Source organism: Erpetoichthys calabaricus, chromosome 10 (genome assembly GCF_900747795.2).
Source record: "Erpetoichthys calabaricus chromosome 10, fErpCal1.3, whole genome shotgun sequence".
Lineage (NCBI taxonomy): Eukaryota > Metazoa > Chordata > Cladistia > Polypteriformes > Polypteridae > Erpetoichthys > Erpetoichthys calabaricus.
Window position 1 is genome coordinate 158,866,417 of NC_041403.2, and position 16,362 is coordinate 158,882,778.

Consider the following 16,362-nt stretch of genomic DNA (forward strand, 5'->3'; position numbering starts at 1 on the left):
TTGTTTATTTGTTGTGGTCTACATATATGTCTGCACTGGAGGAGCTGCTTTTAATCTCATTGTACATGTGCACAGTGACAATAAAAGGCATTCTATTCTTAGGGAAAACTTTGAAATCACTTCACTTGTTTTATCCAGTAAGAGAAACCCCCCACCCACATGAAATAACCTAATTGACTGTTCTTGATGTCTAGTGATGTTAGACATTGGGCTTGTAGTGGTTCCCTCCATTTTGGTCATCCAAACATGAAAAACCCTAATTTTTAGGGCACTTTGGACCATATTTTGTGCAAGAATTAGATGCTTATAAGAGTAAGACAATGTGTCTTCAACAAAAAATAATCTGGTCTTCCGGTTGTGTATATCACATCATCGGACCCCAGAGGTTAACCCCTAATGGTAAATTATGGCTCAGAATTACTCCTTTATGCAAAGCTTTGAAAGAAATGAGCATCAGTAATAAAGGCAAGGAGAGACACATTTTATATTTCAAGGTTACTATTCACAAACATGTTCTTTTTATATTTGATTCTTTACCAGTGACCCTAGCCCTCCAAGAACCATTCCCAAATGGTTAAAACTGACAAATTTCAAACATAAGCATGAGGGACATTGCTTTAGATTATTTCAAGATAACTGATCATGAATATCAAGTTATTTTTGAACCTTTACTAGGACTCTAGCCATCTATGGAGCTCTATCAAGAGATGAAAAATGACAAATTTCTATACCAAAAAGAATATTTAGACTTAAACATTTAATTGAAGAACATTTTAATATTTCAAATAACTGACAACTCTTCCTGATTTTTATGCTAATTCAGACTTTTTGACTTCTGTTATGTCACCTTCTTTCCACTCTGCATAAAAACATGTGATTAAACATTTTTCTTGGCCAACAAAGTTCACCAGGTAAGTCACAACATATATGGTAAGTATCATGCCATTCTGCACATACTCCATTTCTTAAAGTTAAAAAAAAAAAGAAATGTAGGTAACAGTTGGTGGGAAAGGCAAACATTTTTTAACTTCACCTTCTCAAACTCAGTGTCAGCATCACAAAGACAAGAGTGTCCCAATAACTAAAAAGCTCGTCAAAGGGTCAGATCGATTACAAAACTGTTTAAATGACAATAGAATGACTATAGAATTATGAGCAAGAGTTCAGCAATTTAAAGGGTATAATATAAGAAAGGGTCCGGCAAAACTACACTGCAAATGACATCTCAACCCATTAATTTCAGTGTAAAATTTCGTGGACAGCTTCTTAAAAAAAAAAAACTGCCCTAATAACTTAAATACAAATAATTATTTTTGTTTAAAACCTGGACACGCCATGGGGTAAGCATGATCAGTGACCCGTTTCTTTAAAGTGCCCTGGCGCAACTTCATCTAAAAACAATTGATCTAAGTTAGGAAGTGTACAAAAGTATTCTGATGATACAATTCAAAACAGTGGAAACGGCACTAACCAAATCGATGTTCTCCCACATCATTTCACGTCACAATTCCGTAATTTGTAGTAAGCCTGGCCGCCAAATGGTTTACACGCGGAATGCAGAGAAACCAGGAAGGTGCAAACTAAAAATCAATTTAAAAAAAAAAAAATGCTACTTGAAACCATAGCTGCCACCATTGTATCTTTAGGTACTGAATCTCAGAGATTTATCGCAGACTTTAATGAATAAAGTTGCTTAACGGTTGGGGGGGGTGAATAGAGAATAGGGGAGGGGCGCCCAGGTGTATCGCGCAGGTAGAGACGCTCCCTTGCATGTAATGGCCGCCGGCTTCGCGGCGCACCCTCTGCCTTATTTCACACACACACCTAACCTCCGACAGTATTTGCTCTCTGACCCACCCTAAATCCTAAGTGCCAATACAACAGTCTAAACCTTTTGATTAAGCGTTTCCTCCTGTTTCTAGGCATACTGGACCATAAAGTCGCACACCTACTACCTTATCCAGAAGGTCCAACGCTTCAAGTCGGATCGAGATTGAAAACTAAATAAATATAACAAAACAACCCGAAAAAGTGACTGACGTTCCGTTTACTGCAAGGGCAGTAGCAGCTTTGCAGTGCCCGTTACACAAAACGGGAGGACAAATGCGTTTAGAAGTCTTATCCTATGCCAACTCTGCGGGACACTCCTTGCTGGGGAGTCCTCAAGCGTTGTCCAGATAACCTGTCCAGCCCTTCACCTCAACCGGAGTAAACACTTCTCCTCCGGGACAGAAACTCAAAGACAAAAGCAAGCGAAACACAACAGTCGAATGCGGGACCCAACGCGCGGGGCTTCGCTTCGTGTAAACTCGTCTTGAGGGTCCCAAAGAGACGTAAAAAACAAAACGTCAAACAACTTACTTTGTGCGCAGCACTTCCCGCGGGCGTGCTTGGTGTTTTTCTTTTTTTTTTTTTCTTTTCTTACCTTGGGTTTCGACTTTCTGTTCACAGGCCTTACAAACTCAAATACGACAAGTAACAAAAACGAAATAAAAAAAAAATGGAAGGAACTGCCCCCTCGAAACTTGGCTGTTTTCTTCGACACGCCAGCAAATTCCAGGCCCGTGTCGCTTCCCAGGTTTGCGCCCGTCTCTCCGCGGTTGGGCTATCAGGGCGTGTATGAAAAGGGGAGGGAAGAAGGCAGGGCGTGTTGTCGCTTACTTGTGGCTTATTTTTTTTTCCCTAGTCGTTATTGCTTCCGAGTCTTCCGGTTGTTCCAGGTATTCTCCGCATCCACGCCGACGTCTCCTCGGGACGGTAATCAGCGACTGGAATGAAACAAGGAGACGGAAGAGCTTCTCATCGCTGGCTACGGTAGCTTCATGTACCGCTGGCTGACACGCACTCCCAACAAACACACTCACCGAGACTCCAGCAGTGATCCAATAGGAGCGTCCCATCAATGTTGGGATTAGGGTGGGGTCATGTTAGAACGGCCCAAGTATCCAATCAGGAGCAGCGTTCTTCAGATGTTAGTCAATGACAAAAAAAAAGTTGGAACGTAAATGTCTGGTATTTGTGTCTTCCCGATAACAGGAATACCAGCGTGTGCGGTTTGAGAGCGCGACTGTTTTAGGGGCTTTTCAGTCACTCTGAAAACATTAAAATGATCGGAATTGTCGCCCGCAATCATTTACTAACTACTCAAATGTGTAATTTATAAACGCGAATTTTCGGTAAGAGTTTAAACTTGATTTAATTGTCTTGCGCTGGACGCTGGCTTTGCTCTTCCGTTTGCGGTATTGAGGTCGGGGAAGTTCGACTTTGACCTACTTCCCTGAAAAGAAAAAAAAAATGAATTACCAATTTCAATGCAGAATGCGTCTTTAATCTGAGTTTGTAGGTGTGGGTGTGTGCCTATGTGTTCGCAGAGCAGGGGTGACGCCCTGGCCAGGCTGCATTCTGCCTTCAGCATTCACTTCCTCGCGAAGTGTGAATCAGAATAACATTTACTTTATTTCAAAAGTGTGCTTGTATACAGTACAAGGGCATTGACGCCCGACATTTTCATGATAACTCTCCGCAAGTATACAATAGTTTAATGCTGATGGCACTCGAATCCATTTTAGTGTTAAGATTGTAGTGATAAGTTAAGCAAAAGGACACCTTTTATTGGCTAACTAGAAAGATTACAATATGCAAGCTTTCGAGGCATCTCAGGTCCCAAGATGAAGGTTGCATATTGTAATCTTTTTTGTTATCAAATAAAAAGTGTAATTTTTCTTAACTTCTCACCACATCCATAATGGTTAACACGGTACAACACCCTAGTACTACAAATACATTAAGAGTGAAAGTCCATCAGAGGGTTTTTTTTTTGTCAGTTCCCAACTTGCCACAGTGATATTAAAATCTGAATGCAACTGTAACTCTTCAAATCTAAAGGCATTCTAATTGACACTAAAGATGGGCCTAAAAATGGCCTATGAAATTATTAATATTGTCAGTCATGATATTCTACTGACAAGAATAGAGAACATTCTAGTTATCTTTGGCACTACTAGATAGATAGATAAGATAGATACTTTATTAATCCCAGGGGGAAATACTCTCCAGTGGTTCTGTACCCTGTCTAACAGATAGGCAAGAGTTTGTTAGTCTTGGCAACAGCGGGTCCAGCTTGACACCAGCCACACAAGGAGTTTCTCACGGCTCTGTCCTCAGCCCCCTGCTGTTCTATATCTTCACACTTCCTCATGGTCATGTTATTTTAGAACACTCTCGACAAGAACAGGCCGTTCAGCCCGACAAAGCTTACCAGTCCCACTCACTGAATTCTTAAAAAAAAAAAAGTCCAGCCTTGAAAGTCCCACTGTCCACCATGCCACTAGGTAGCTTATTCCAAGTGTCTATGGTTCTCTCTGTAACAAAAAAAGACCTACTGTTTGTGTGAAATTTACCCTATTTATAGCTTTAGACTGGGTTGTCATTTTTGCATAGATGAAACTAAGATCTATTTCAGTGTTATAAGTGGAAGTTCTGTTTTATTGGCCTCACATCCTGCCTCAGCGCAATTAAACCCTGGGTGGAACAAAAGTCTTAACTGAAGTCATGTTAAATGGCACAATAGAAAGTTCAGTTAAATGGCACAAAAGAAAGTGAGCTTAAGAAAATGAGCTACTTTTGACACTAGATAGAGATAGATACAGTAGATAGATAGATAGATGATGAAAGGCACTATATAATAGATAGAAAGACAGACAGATAGATATAACTTTATTTGTCCCCATAGTATAAATAAATAAATACATATACAATCACAAATGCCAGAATGACTAAGGTCAGGTCAGGTTGGGGAGAATGCAGTGGTACAGCATGTTGCTGCCCCCACCACACTAGGAAACAGCTCGGGATCCTTGTTGGCAACTCCCAAAGCAGACGCACGGTCCAGTTCCACCCTCCGGAAATGACCCTCTATCTGCCGCAGCCAGATGTTATGTGTGCGTCCCCTTGGCCTGGTCCAGCTACTCAGGTCCTCAACAATGAGGATCCTGAAAGCCAGATCACCCTCAGGGAATTGGCACCACGTGGCACTCACAGCCAGATGTTATGTGTGTGTCCCCCTGGCCTGGTCCAGCTACTCAGTTCCTCAACAATGAGGATCCTGCAAGCCGGAACACCCTCAGGGAATTGGCACCACGTGGCTCTAGTGCCATAACTGATGCTCCCTCATAATGCAGGTAATGTGCCTCATTCGAGACTCCCATGAGCAACCGCTAATTCAACACAAAGCCAAACCAGTGGTACCGAAGAATTCTCTGAAGAGACACAGTACCGAAGTAGTCCACTCTTCATCTTGGGTCACTAGATAGCGTCCATGTCTCACAGTCATATAGCAAGACAGGGAGCGCCAGAACTCTAGACACTTGGACCTTCATCCTTTTGCATAGATATCGAGAGCGCCACACACCCCTTTCCAGCGACATCATGTCCCCATATGCTCCCCCAATCTGTCTACTGACTTCATAGATAGAGTCACCTGAGACATGAATGTCACTGCTGAGGTAAGTCAACACTCTCTCTGCAGATAGATACACTGCTGATGTCTTTGCCTAAGAGGTCATTAAAGTCCAGGATCTTGGCTTTTATCAGGGCGCTCGCAAGCCCAGACTCTCAGACTCATCATTCAATTTCTCGAGAGCCCCGATCAGAGCCTCCATTGACTCCACAAATGACTAAAAAGCAGGGAGATTACAAAGAAAGAAAACCTCTGATTTGGCTACCACAGTCCCACTGAGGCAATATGTAGGCATACTGCTGTTGGTATAAAGGAGCCCCAGTAGCGTTTTCCTGACACACTTCTTCTGACCAATTTGTGTTTATGTGTCAGGGAGGGGATGTGCAGCAGTGCTGATAGCTTTCTCCAAATGAGAATAAGCCTGGTAGAACAGATATATAATTGTATCCTCCACTTCAATCTTTGTTGATGAGCAAACTGCATTGCGTCCAGTTGGACTCGTGTTGTCCAGGACCAACCTCTGAAAGGTCTTCATGATGTGAGACATAAGTGTCACTGGCCTGGTCATTAGGTGAAGAGGCGCCTGCCTTCTTTGGAAACGAAGCAACGCAGGATGGTTTCCATAGCAGTGGCACTTTCTGGGGCCTTAAGGACAGACTGAGCAAGTGACAGAGGACACCACAAAGTTGTTCAGCACAGGCCTTAAGTACCTGAGGACCGACTCCATCTACTCCCACAGCTATTACTGTGTTTAGCTTCCTCAATTGTCTCCTTACTTGGTCTTCAGTTACTGGACAGCCCACACTGATGGCCAGATGTGGACCCCTCACTGGCTATTCCAGTGGACGTGATAGGAGTTGTTGATGTAGTAGGGATGATGTGGGAAGACTGGTCATTGGAAGAGGGTGCCAGTGGGAGGGAAAATCTAATAAAAAAATTGAAAAATCAAATTCCTTCTTCTGCTAGGAATCGTGGTGTCATTTTTGATTCCTCCCTTTCTTATTCTACCGACATAAAAAAACAACCAGGTATCCATGTTAAGAGTTAAGCTCAGAGAGATGCAGGTGGATGAGCCTATGGGGTCCTACACAATGAACTGTCTGTCCAATAGACCACAGTTTGTGAGTTTCAAGGACTGCATGCTCTGATATGTATGTGAGCACACTGGGGCACGACAAGGAACAGTCCTCTTCATTCTGTACTATAAATACAACTAAAGAAATTCTCTGATGATTCTGTTGTATCAATAAGGGGGAGAACTTTGATGTAGAAAGAACTGTCCGTAACTAAACATCAACAAAATCAAGGAACTGGTTATTGACTTTCACAATTCCACACAGCCTCGACCAACACTGAGGACTTACAACTAACAATTTATTCAAAAGAAGCATGTTAGGAAATGCAACGGGGACTATTTAACATCTATGGGAATAAACCTGCATAAGGCCTCACTGGGACTGTGAAGGCCTCACTGGGACTGTGACAGCCAAGAAGTTTTCTTTCTTTTTAGTCATTTTAGTGTGTGTTGAGACTATTTTGTGTCTGTGCACATTTATTTGTGTTTATTTGTTTATTGAGAGCCTGATTAAAGCCAAATTTCCTATCTATCTATCTATCTATCTATCTATCTATCTATCTATCTATCTATCTATCTATCTATCTATCTATCTATCTATCTATCTATCCTGCTCCACCTTCACTGACTTCATGTGTCATATAGGATTGAATATAAAATTATCTATCTATCTATCTATCTATCTATCTATCTATCTATCTATCTATCTATCTATCTATCTGAATATAAAATTATCTATCTATCTATCTATCTATCTATCTATCTATCTATCTATCTATCTATCCTGCTCCACCTTCACTGACTTCCTATCTATCTATCTATCTATCTATCTATCTATCTATCTATCTATCTATCTATCTATCTATCCTGCTCCACCTTCACTGACTTCCTATCTATCTATCTATCTATCTATCTATCTATCTATCTATCTATCTATCTATCTATCTATCTATCTATCTATCTATCTATCCTGCTCCACCTTCACTGACTTCCTATCTATCTATCTATCTATCTATCTATCTATCTATCTATCTATCTATCTATCTATCTATCTATCTATCTATCTATCTATCTATCTAACCTGCTCCACCTTCACTGACTTCATGTGTCATATAGGATTGAATATAAAATTCTGTTACTGGCATGTAAAGTATTAAATGGCTTTGGCACCGGACTACATCAGCAAAATCCTCCATTACTCTGCTCTTGTAACCCCCCACTAAGGTCCACTGGTTCTGGCAAACTTGTTGTGCCCCAAACTAACCTATGCCTTTTGGGTGACAGAGCCTACAGCTCTACGGTGCCCAGACATCGTAACAGCCTCCCTAAATTAGTGAGATTAGCTAACTCAATGCATTTTTGTAAATAAAACACCTTGAAACACATTTGTTCAGGAAGGCATTTAACGGAACCCTGATGTTCTTATCCTTCTACTCTAAGTACCATGATGTTCCAAAAATGATGGATGGATTAAAAGCCAGAAGTCTGTATGACCATCAGCATCAAGTGACTCTGTGAGAGCCCTAACTACAAAGAGGACTATTTCATTTATGTTAGGTAGAATGCCCAGAGGGGACTGGGTGGTCTCGTGGCCTGGAACCCCTACAGATTTTATTTTTTTCTCCAGCTTTCTGGAGTTTTTTTTTTTTTTGTTTTTGTTTTTTCTGTCCACCCTGGCCATCGGACCTTACTCCTTTTCTATGTTAACTAATGTTGCCTTATTTTAATTTCTTATTTTGTCTTTTATTTTTCTTTTCTTCATTATGTAAAGCACTTTGAGCTACTTTTTGTATGAAAATGTGCTATGTAAATAAATGTTGTTGTTGTTGTCCTTTCAGTTTACCCTCTTTGCCCACATACTTAAAATAATTTGTATTAATATAACATATTATGCTATTTCTTCAGGGCTTTCTCGTAGTATTTGTTAGTTTTGTATTTTTTTCTGATTTATTGTCTCCTCTTATTTCAAAGCTTTGACTCTCTTGTATTAGTAGAAAAATAAAATACTTGAAATCTTTAATGTATGGTAGGCTACCTAACAGGACACTAACAGATTAAGAAAACCTGAATTTAGCTTGTGTTACACATGCAGAAAGAGTCCTTTTAAAATCATGACCAATTACAGATCTGTTACTATCTATTCATAGTTATTTACTGTATGGAGCCTATTACAAATCACATTAAATAAAGCTTCATTCTGGAACATTCATGTGGATGGGTCTTTTGGTAGACCAAAATGGTTCCCTTATTGTTGGTTGGCAGCATGCACTGATGCAGCTCATTGCTGCACCCACCACACGACGAACCACCTCAAGATCTCAGTTAGGACCAGGGTATTGCTCCGAAGAACCACTTTTGTGCAACGATTTTATGTGACATTTTTATATCACGTTTTTTGTTATGCTTTAAATCGGGCTTATTTTAAAACCTACATATATATGTTTGGTATCATTCTTTTCAGGGTGGCACGGTGGTGCAGTGGTAGCACTGCTGCCTCACAGTTAGGAGACCTGTGTTCGCTTCCCGGGTCCTCCTTGCGTGGAGTTTGCATGTTCTCCTTGTGTCTGCGTGGGTTTCCTCCCACAGTCCAAAGATATGCAGGTTTGGTGCACTGGCGATTCTAAATTGTCCCTAGTGTGTGCTTGGTGTGTGTGCCCTGCGGTGGCTCCTTGCACCATGTGTTGGCTGGGATTGGCTCCAGCAGAACCCTGTGACCCTGTAGTTAGGATATAGCGGGTTGGATGGATGGATCATTCTTTTCAGAGTTTATCAAACTGTAATGTGATGTTGTTAGGAGCGCCCGGAGGAAACCCACGCAGACATGGGGAGAACATGCAAACTCCACACAGGGAGGACCCGGGAAGCGAACTCGGGTCTCCTTACTGCGAGGCAGCAGCGCTACCACTGCGCCACCATGCCGCCCTTGACAAACCTTCCCTGCTCTATTTATGTATTTGCTTCTGTTACGCGTGATAACATTTTGTCTTGCTGAAAAAAAAATGTAATGTTTTTGGGTTGTTTTTCCAGAGGTAAACATAATAGCAAAAACATTTATTTCTATAGCATATTATGTTAAATGGGTTGGAGACAGTGGCACTGACCGGAAAGCAGGAGACAGAGCTGGATGTAGCAGATTTAAAGATGCTAAGATTTGTATTGCATGTGACGATGGATAGGATTAGAAATGAGTACATTAGAGGGTCAACTCAAGTTGGACAATTGGGAGACAAAGTCAGAGAGACGAGATGGTGATGGTTTGGATGTGCAGAGGAGAGATGCTGGGTATATTGGGAGAAGGATGCTAAGGATAGAGCTGCCAGGAAAGAGGAAAAGAGGAAGGCCTAAGCGAAGGTTTAGGGATGTGGTGAGAGAGGACATGGAGGTGATGGGTGTGACAGAGCAAGATGCAGAGGACAGGAAGATATGGAAGAAGATGATCCGCTGTGGCAGCCCCTAACGGGAGCAGCCGAAAGAAGAAGAAGATTATACAAATAAAAAAAAGCTCAAGGTGCTTTAAAAGATGACAGAGAGGAAAGTTTCAAGGAAAGAAAAACTAATAAAATTAGGTTAGAAAATTAATGAATAGGTAACTAAAATAAATAATTAAATAAATAATCCACACAAGCGTATCTAACATATACATATAGAATTACTAGAAATAGTACCATTCTTGCATACAATATCATATTGTAAGTTTCTAAAAGTCTGTAAAATCAAAAGGTCAAATGCCTAGGAGAATAGAAAAAAAAAACTCCAGTTAAGTGTCCAAGGCCAAAAGACCACCCAAGTCTATCTATCTATCTATCTATCTATCTATCTATCTATCTATCTGTCTGTCTGTCTGTCTGTCTGTCTGTCTGTCTGTCTGTCTGTCTGTCTGTCTTCTCAGTACTTTTGATCAGATGGTGGCGGCCCTTGAAGAATGAGAGAAGAAAGTCAAGAAAATAACACTAGGGTACCTGGAATAGGCCCAAGACTCCACTGCCACCCCGTATCAGATTAAGTGACTTTTAGAATATTATTCCTTTATTCTTTTATTAGGAGTGCTGCATTGGCTGCCACTGCCCTGAGCTAAGAGCAGAGCTGTGAGATCAAATCTCCAGCCAAGCGATGCCTCTGTGGAGTTTGCATGTTCTCCTTGTGTGTGTTTTTTTAAGGTTATTTTGCTTTTCTACACACAGCCCAAAACACTTGTGTTGCAGTAAGTTGAAGGTGGGCAGGCATGCTTAACAAAGGGCCCTGTGATGGCCGGATGTCCCATCCAGAGTTGATTTCTCCCTTGTGACCCTTCAAAGGCTTTCAGAATGTTGTTGGTTTGTGTTCTTTAAGAGGACTGGCCAGGCGGGCACTGGGTTTGACTCCTCAGTTATACACTGCCTGTGTCAAGTTTGTTGCACTTTTCCCCTTTCTGCTCCTGTTTACACCACAAATATTAATTATCATTATCAGTAATTAATCCTGCAGTTATTTCTCTTTATTGTGCTACTCTGTGGGACGTGTCAATACTTTTTATGCTCGTTTCATAAGCTACTTTGGAGTAAGAAATGTGTTTTTCTGTGGACCGTGCTCCAGGCCCATCTGAGGTATGTACAACCACTCCGAGTCAAGAGGGGGCGCTGATGCTAACCTTCCCCTCTCTTGTTCCCTCCACAGCACAGAGAAGATGCCCAGTGAGGGCAACAGACTCCGTCCCTTCTGTTCCCCGATCTGTAAATCCTGGATCTGCTGGAAGGAGGTGTTCAGTCTTCCACTGAATTCACCACAGGACAGAGTTCCTTCCTCGCATTACTTCCATTAATACTTTTATTTTGGAGAGTTCCTTTCTAATTTTTATTGAGTTTTCATATGTTTTTGTTGGAATTAAATGGGAACATCTCTGACATTTTCCAGTGATGACATGCAATTCCTTTTTCGACCGCAATGTGATTGAAGGAAGATGAGACTTTAGTGAATTTGAACTAAGGTTTTTATTATTGGAGCACATTTGAAGGAGCTTCAGCAGCAAATAATGAAGGAATTTTCCTGAACGTACCTGGTAAGAGTTTTAGTGCGTTGAAGATAAACGTTCATCAAAGCCGTTACATCATCTTGATCACAAAGATACATACAGCACAAAATCAGAAGCTTCCCGTCAGGAGGTATTGTTTTTAAAACTATTTTGTTAGCACAAGCGGAAGCATTCTTTGTTTGATATGGAACTGAATGACATGGTGGAGGTCACACCATGATTAAGTGCTGGGATTTGTGCCCATCTCTAACGGCCTGCTTAGGAGCAACTGAGAGAGGAAGAAGCTACGTAAAATGCAGAAGACAACAAACACTGATAGTGCAGAACTGGCATCAAGAATGAAATGAAATAGTACTGGGCAGCCTGGGGGAGGAAGAAGGGAGGATACAAGTATCACCTCTGGAGGACATCATCGAAATCAGCAATCATTAAAAATGTGGTCAGCGCACAGAAGGTCAGCCAGCCGAAAAACATTCATCTGCCTGCCTGTGATTCATGCTTGCTAATCTCTTAGCCAAATTTAGACATTTTATTTTTTTAGCAGAAGGGAGTACTCTTTAAAGACAGCCTCCTGTATTTGTGTTTCCTACTTATGGAATCTCAAGGACGAAAAAAAAATAAAATGTTAATAAATAAAAAATGTCACATTCCAATTGTTCACAAAGTTGTTGTTTGTAGTCTATCAATAGTAAACAAAAGTAACACAAGTGTGTTTTGTAGAGAAATTTAATGAGAAAGGATCAGGAGAGAAGATGTGCTCAAAAAACAAAGCAAAGGTTAATAGAGGGAGAGAAAAAGATGAACATCAAGGCTAATAAGACTACTCAAAATCAAAGACCTGTTTGGCTCTGAACAAACTTCTAAATGGCATGTTCCTTTGTGCTCACAGCAAGCAGGATCTTCGGTGTTCAAACGCTGATGCCTTCAAATGTACATCTGGACAGGTCTGACCTGCCACCTGTAGCCTTGTTATTGACAGCAGCAGCTGTGCAGTATCTAAGCCAGAAGTTTTTGTTATATTTTGGATATGTTTATATCTACTTTATTACGTACACCTGTTTAATTGCTCATTTATGCAATCAGCCAATCAGATGGCAGCGACTTGATGCGTTTTGGCCTGTAGACGTTATCAAGATGACCTGCTGAAGCTCAAACCGAGCATCAGAATGAGGAAGAAAGGGGACTGAAGTGACTTTGAATGTGGCATGGCTGTTAGTGCCAGATTTCAGAACTGTTGATCTGCTGTGATTTTGACACACTACCATCTCCAGGATTTAGAGAGAATGGTCTGAAAAAGGGAAAATATCCAGTGAGTGGCAGTTTTCTACCTTGTAGATGCCAGAGGTCAGAGGAGAATGGTCAGACTGGTTGGAGCTAAACAGTAATTCAAATAAGCACTCATTACAACCGAGGTATGCACAGAGCATTTCTGAACGCTGTGAACTTGAACCTCGGACACAGACACCAATTGCCCCAAAGTACACACGTTTATTTTCTTTCTGCTTCTTTTTACAGCACACACAGTGTACAAATCACCACCATACACAGTCATTTTCTTCTTCTCCTCCCTTTTGTTCTGCTGCCTCCACTCCTCTCTTGCAAGCTCTGTCCTCTGCCTCCCGGCTCCAGCCCCACTAATGGAGTGAGGCGGCCCCTTTTATAATGTACCCTGAAGTGCTCCAGGTGCTTCCCGATTAACCTCTGGCCACACCTGGAAGTGCTGCAGATCTTGCTTCCGGAGCTGTCCAGGCGTCCCCTGGCAGTGGCCATGGACCCCAACAGGTTTGACCTTCAGAGCGCCAAGCCCGAGGCCCAGATGCAACCCAGGGGGGCCGCTCTCTAATGTCCCGGGGTATAAATTGCCCTCCTCCTGGTCCTCTGCTCCTCCAGGTCTCCCAGTATGGCACAATCCCCGGCCATCCATCACAACGCACAACACGCCGAACCTTGGAGCAGATGGGCTACAGCAGCGGGAGACCACACCAGGTGCCACTCGAGTCATAGGAGATAAGATTGGAAAAACGTTGCCTGGTCTGATGAGTCTCAATTTCTGCTTCGACATTTAGAGGGTAGGGTCAGAATTTGGCATCAACAGAATGAAAGTATGGATCCATCCTGCCTTGTATAAACGGTTCAGGCTGGTGGTGTGTAATGGTGTGGGGGATATTTTCTTGGCACACTTTAGTCCCTTAGCACCAAATTATCATCATTTAAATGCCACAGGCTACCTGAGTATTGTTGCTGACCACATCCATCACTTTATGACCACAGTGTACTCATCTTCTGATGGCTCCTTCCAGCAGGATCACACACCATGTCACAAAGCTCAGATCATCTCAAACTGGTTTCTTGAACATGACAATGAGTTCACTGGACTCAGATGGCCTCCACAGTCATCAGATCTCAATCCAATAAAGCGCCTTTGGGATGTGGTAGTGGTGGTGGGTGGGGGGGGGGGGTGTTGTGGCAAAAAGAAACAGCTGAGTTTTTGTATTATTTTTATTTTGTGTGTGTTTTAGTAAAAAAAAAGAAATAAGCACATTTGTTTTTCTGCAGGGTGGTATTAACAAGACCCGTCAGACTATCACTACTAAAGTAAACAGAGCAGGACGGGCTTCAAAAGATACAAACACAGGAACAGAAAATGACTGCCCACTACCCACATGGGAAAGATCATGTGCTTACAGTGTGACCTGGCAGTCACAGCATTTGATTTTCAATCACAAGGTTGTGGGTTCACTAATCACCACTGACTCACCGTGTGACGCTGGGCTAGTCACTTCACCTGCCTGCACTCCATTTGGAAAAACAAGACGGGAAAAGCCCTGTACGTGATATGGCATTCATACTGTATATTCATTACTAGAAGGTTCTATAAAAACATTGTCCCATAATTTAGATAGATAGATAGATAGATAGATAGATAGATAGATAGATAGATAGATAGATAGATAGATAGATAGATAGATAGATAGATAGATAGATAGATAGATAGATAGATGTGAAAGGCACTATATAATCAGAAGATAGATAGATAGATAGATAGATAGATAGATAGATAGATAGATAGATAGATAGATAGATAGATAGATAGATAGATAGATAGATAGATAGATAGATAGATAGATAGATAGATGTGAAAGGCACTATATAATCAGAAGATAGATAGATAGAAGGCACTATATAATCAGAATATATATAATCAGAAGATAGATAGATAGATAGATAGATAGATAGATAGATAGATAGATAGATAGATAGATAGATAGATAGATAGATAGATAGATAGATAGAAGGCACTATATAATCAGAAGATAGATAGATAGATAGATAGATAGATAGATAGATAGATAGATAGATAGATAGATAGATAGATAGATAGATAGAAGGCACTATATAATCAGAAGATAGATAGATAGATAGATAGATAGATAGATAGATAGATAGATAGATAGATAGATAGATAGATAGATAGAAGGCACTATATAATCAGAAGATAGATAGATAGATAGATAGATAGATAGATAGATAGATAGATAGATAGATAGATAGATAGATAGATAGATAGATAGATAGATAGATAGATAGATAGATAGATAGAAGGCACTATATAATCAGAAGATAGATAGATAGATAGATAGATAGATAGATAGATAGATAGATAGATAGATAGATAGATAGATAGATAGATAGATAGATAGATAGATAGATAGATAGATAGATCCTCCGTCTCATCCCCTTTAATAATATAGCAATAAGTGCACAATCAACTGAGAATTTCTGTAGGTCACATGACCTGCTGTTATGTTTCTAGTCTGAGGTGTACACAGTGAGGAGTAAAGCAGACAGGCCTGCTCCTTTGTGGTGCTCCAGTTTTGCTCACACAGTGCTTGAGTCTCACAGACTGTGGTCTGCCTGACAGATAGTCCATCATCCAGGACCCCAAAGGCTCATCCATCTGCATATCTCTGAGTTTACTCCTTAACAAGGATGGCTGGATGGTATTGAAGGCCCTGGAGAAATCAAAAAACATCATCCTCACAGTGCTGCTAGCTTTGTCGAGGTGAGAATACTCCCTGTGGAGCAGACTTTAAAACTGTTTCTCCTCATCTCTTCTTCTTTTTATGACTTGATCTAAAGTTTCTTTCAGATTCCATAAAGCTTCAAGGAGGAGTCCAACACAATCGAGTACAAATTTCTTTTTTACCAGTACGTGCAGATCTAAATGGACAAATTGAAAACACTAATTTGTGCGTTGAGGTAGCACAGATGCTTTTCTTTACTTGCAGCAAATGTCTCCAAACACAAGGCAGGGATGCCGGTGAGAAATGACAGAAAAAAAGAACAAGGAAAAATGGAAGTACAGTGACTTCCAAAAGAGAGCTCTCTTAGCAGCTGTCTTGATAAAGAGAGATATGGAAGAAATGTGGCAAATAATCTAAAATGGACTTTAAATGCAGAACCAAAGAGCTGAGAGCAAAGGCTGCCGGGGTTCAGTCTTTGAGAACAGTGCTGTTATTATGTGCCTGAGAGGACTAAAGACAAAGGCGCTAACAGCAAACTCATCCAGTCAGCAGTGGGAGTTTTGGCACTTGCATAGATGCAGAACAAGACAAAAGAGCTTGTTTGCTTCTGTACGAAAGTGCCACAGAAAAGGCCCGTCCTCTCCTAGCGCGGCTTTCCAGAGTCAAAACATTAGTTCACACTTGACGAGTTGGAATTGCAATACTTATCCATCCATTTTCTTCATCCACTTTGTGCATTACAGGATTGTGTGGAACTGGGAAGGCTGCAGGTTCAAGGCAGAAACCAACCATGGGA

General features: G+C 41.2%; 1 protein-coding gene across 11 annotated transcripts in view; it reads right to left on the reverse strand.

Annotated features, from left to right (window-relative positions):
• Positions 1–2,887, reverse strand: part of ctnnd1 (catenin (cadherin-associated protein), delta 1) — an 87,742-nt gene extending 84,855 nt beyond the window's left edge. For 2 of the 11 annotated variants that reach the window (XM_051932539.1, XM_051932537.1), the window contains exon 1: positions 2,662–2,887. The gene's annotated coding sequence lies outside the window, so the exon portion shown is untranslated. Of the gene's footprint in view, positions 1–2,425; positions 2,629–2,661 lie in introns of those variants that run through there. The other 9 variants (XM_051932546.1, XM_051932544.1, XM_051932538.1 and 6 more) reach the window with 6 other exon arrangements.
• Positions 2,888–16,362: the final 13,475 nt, after the last annotated feature.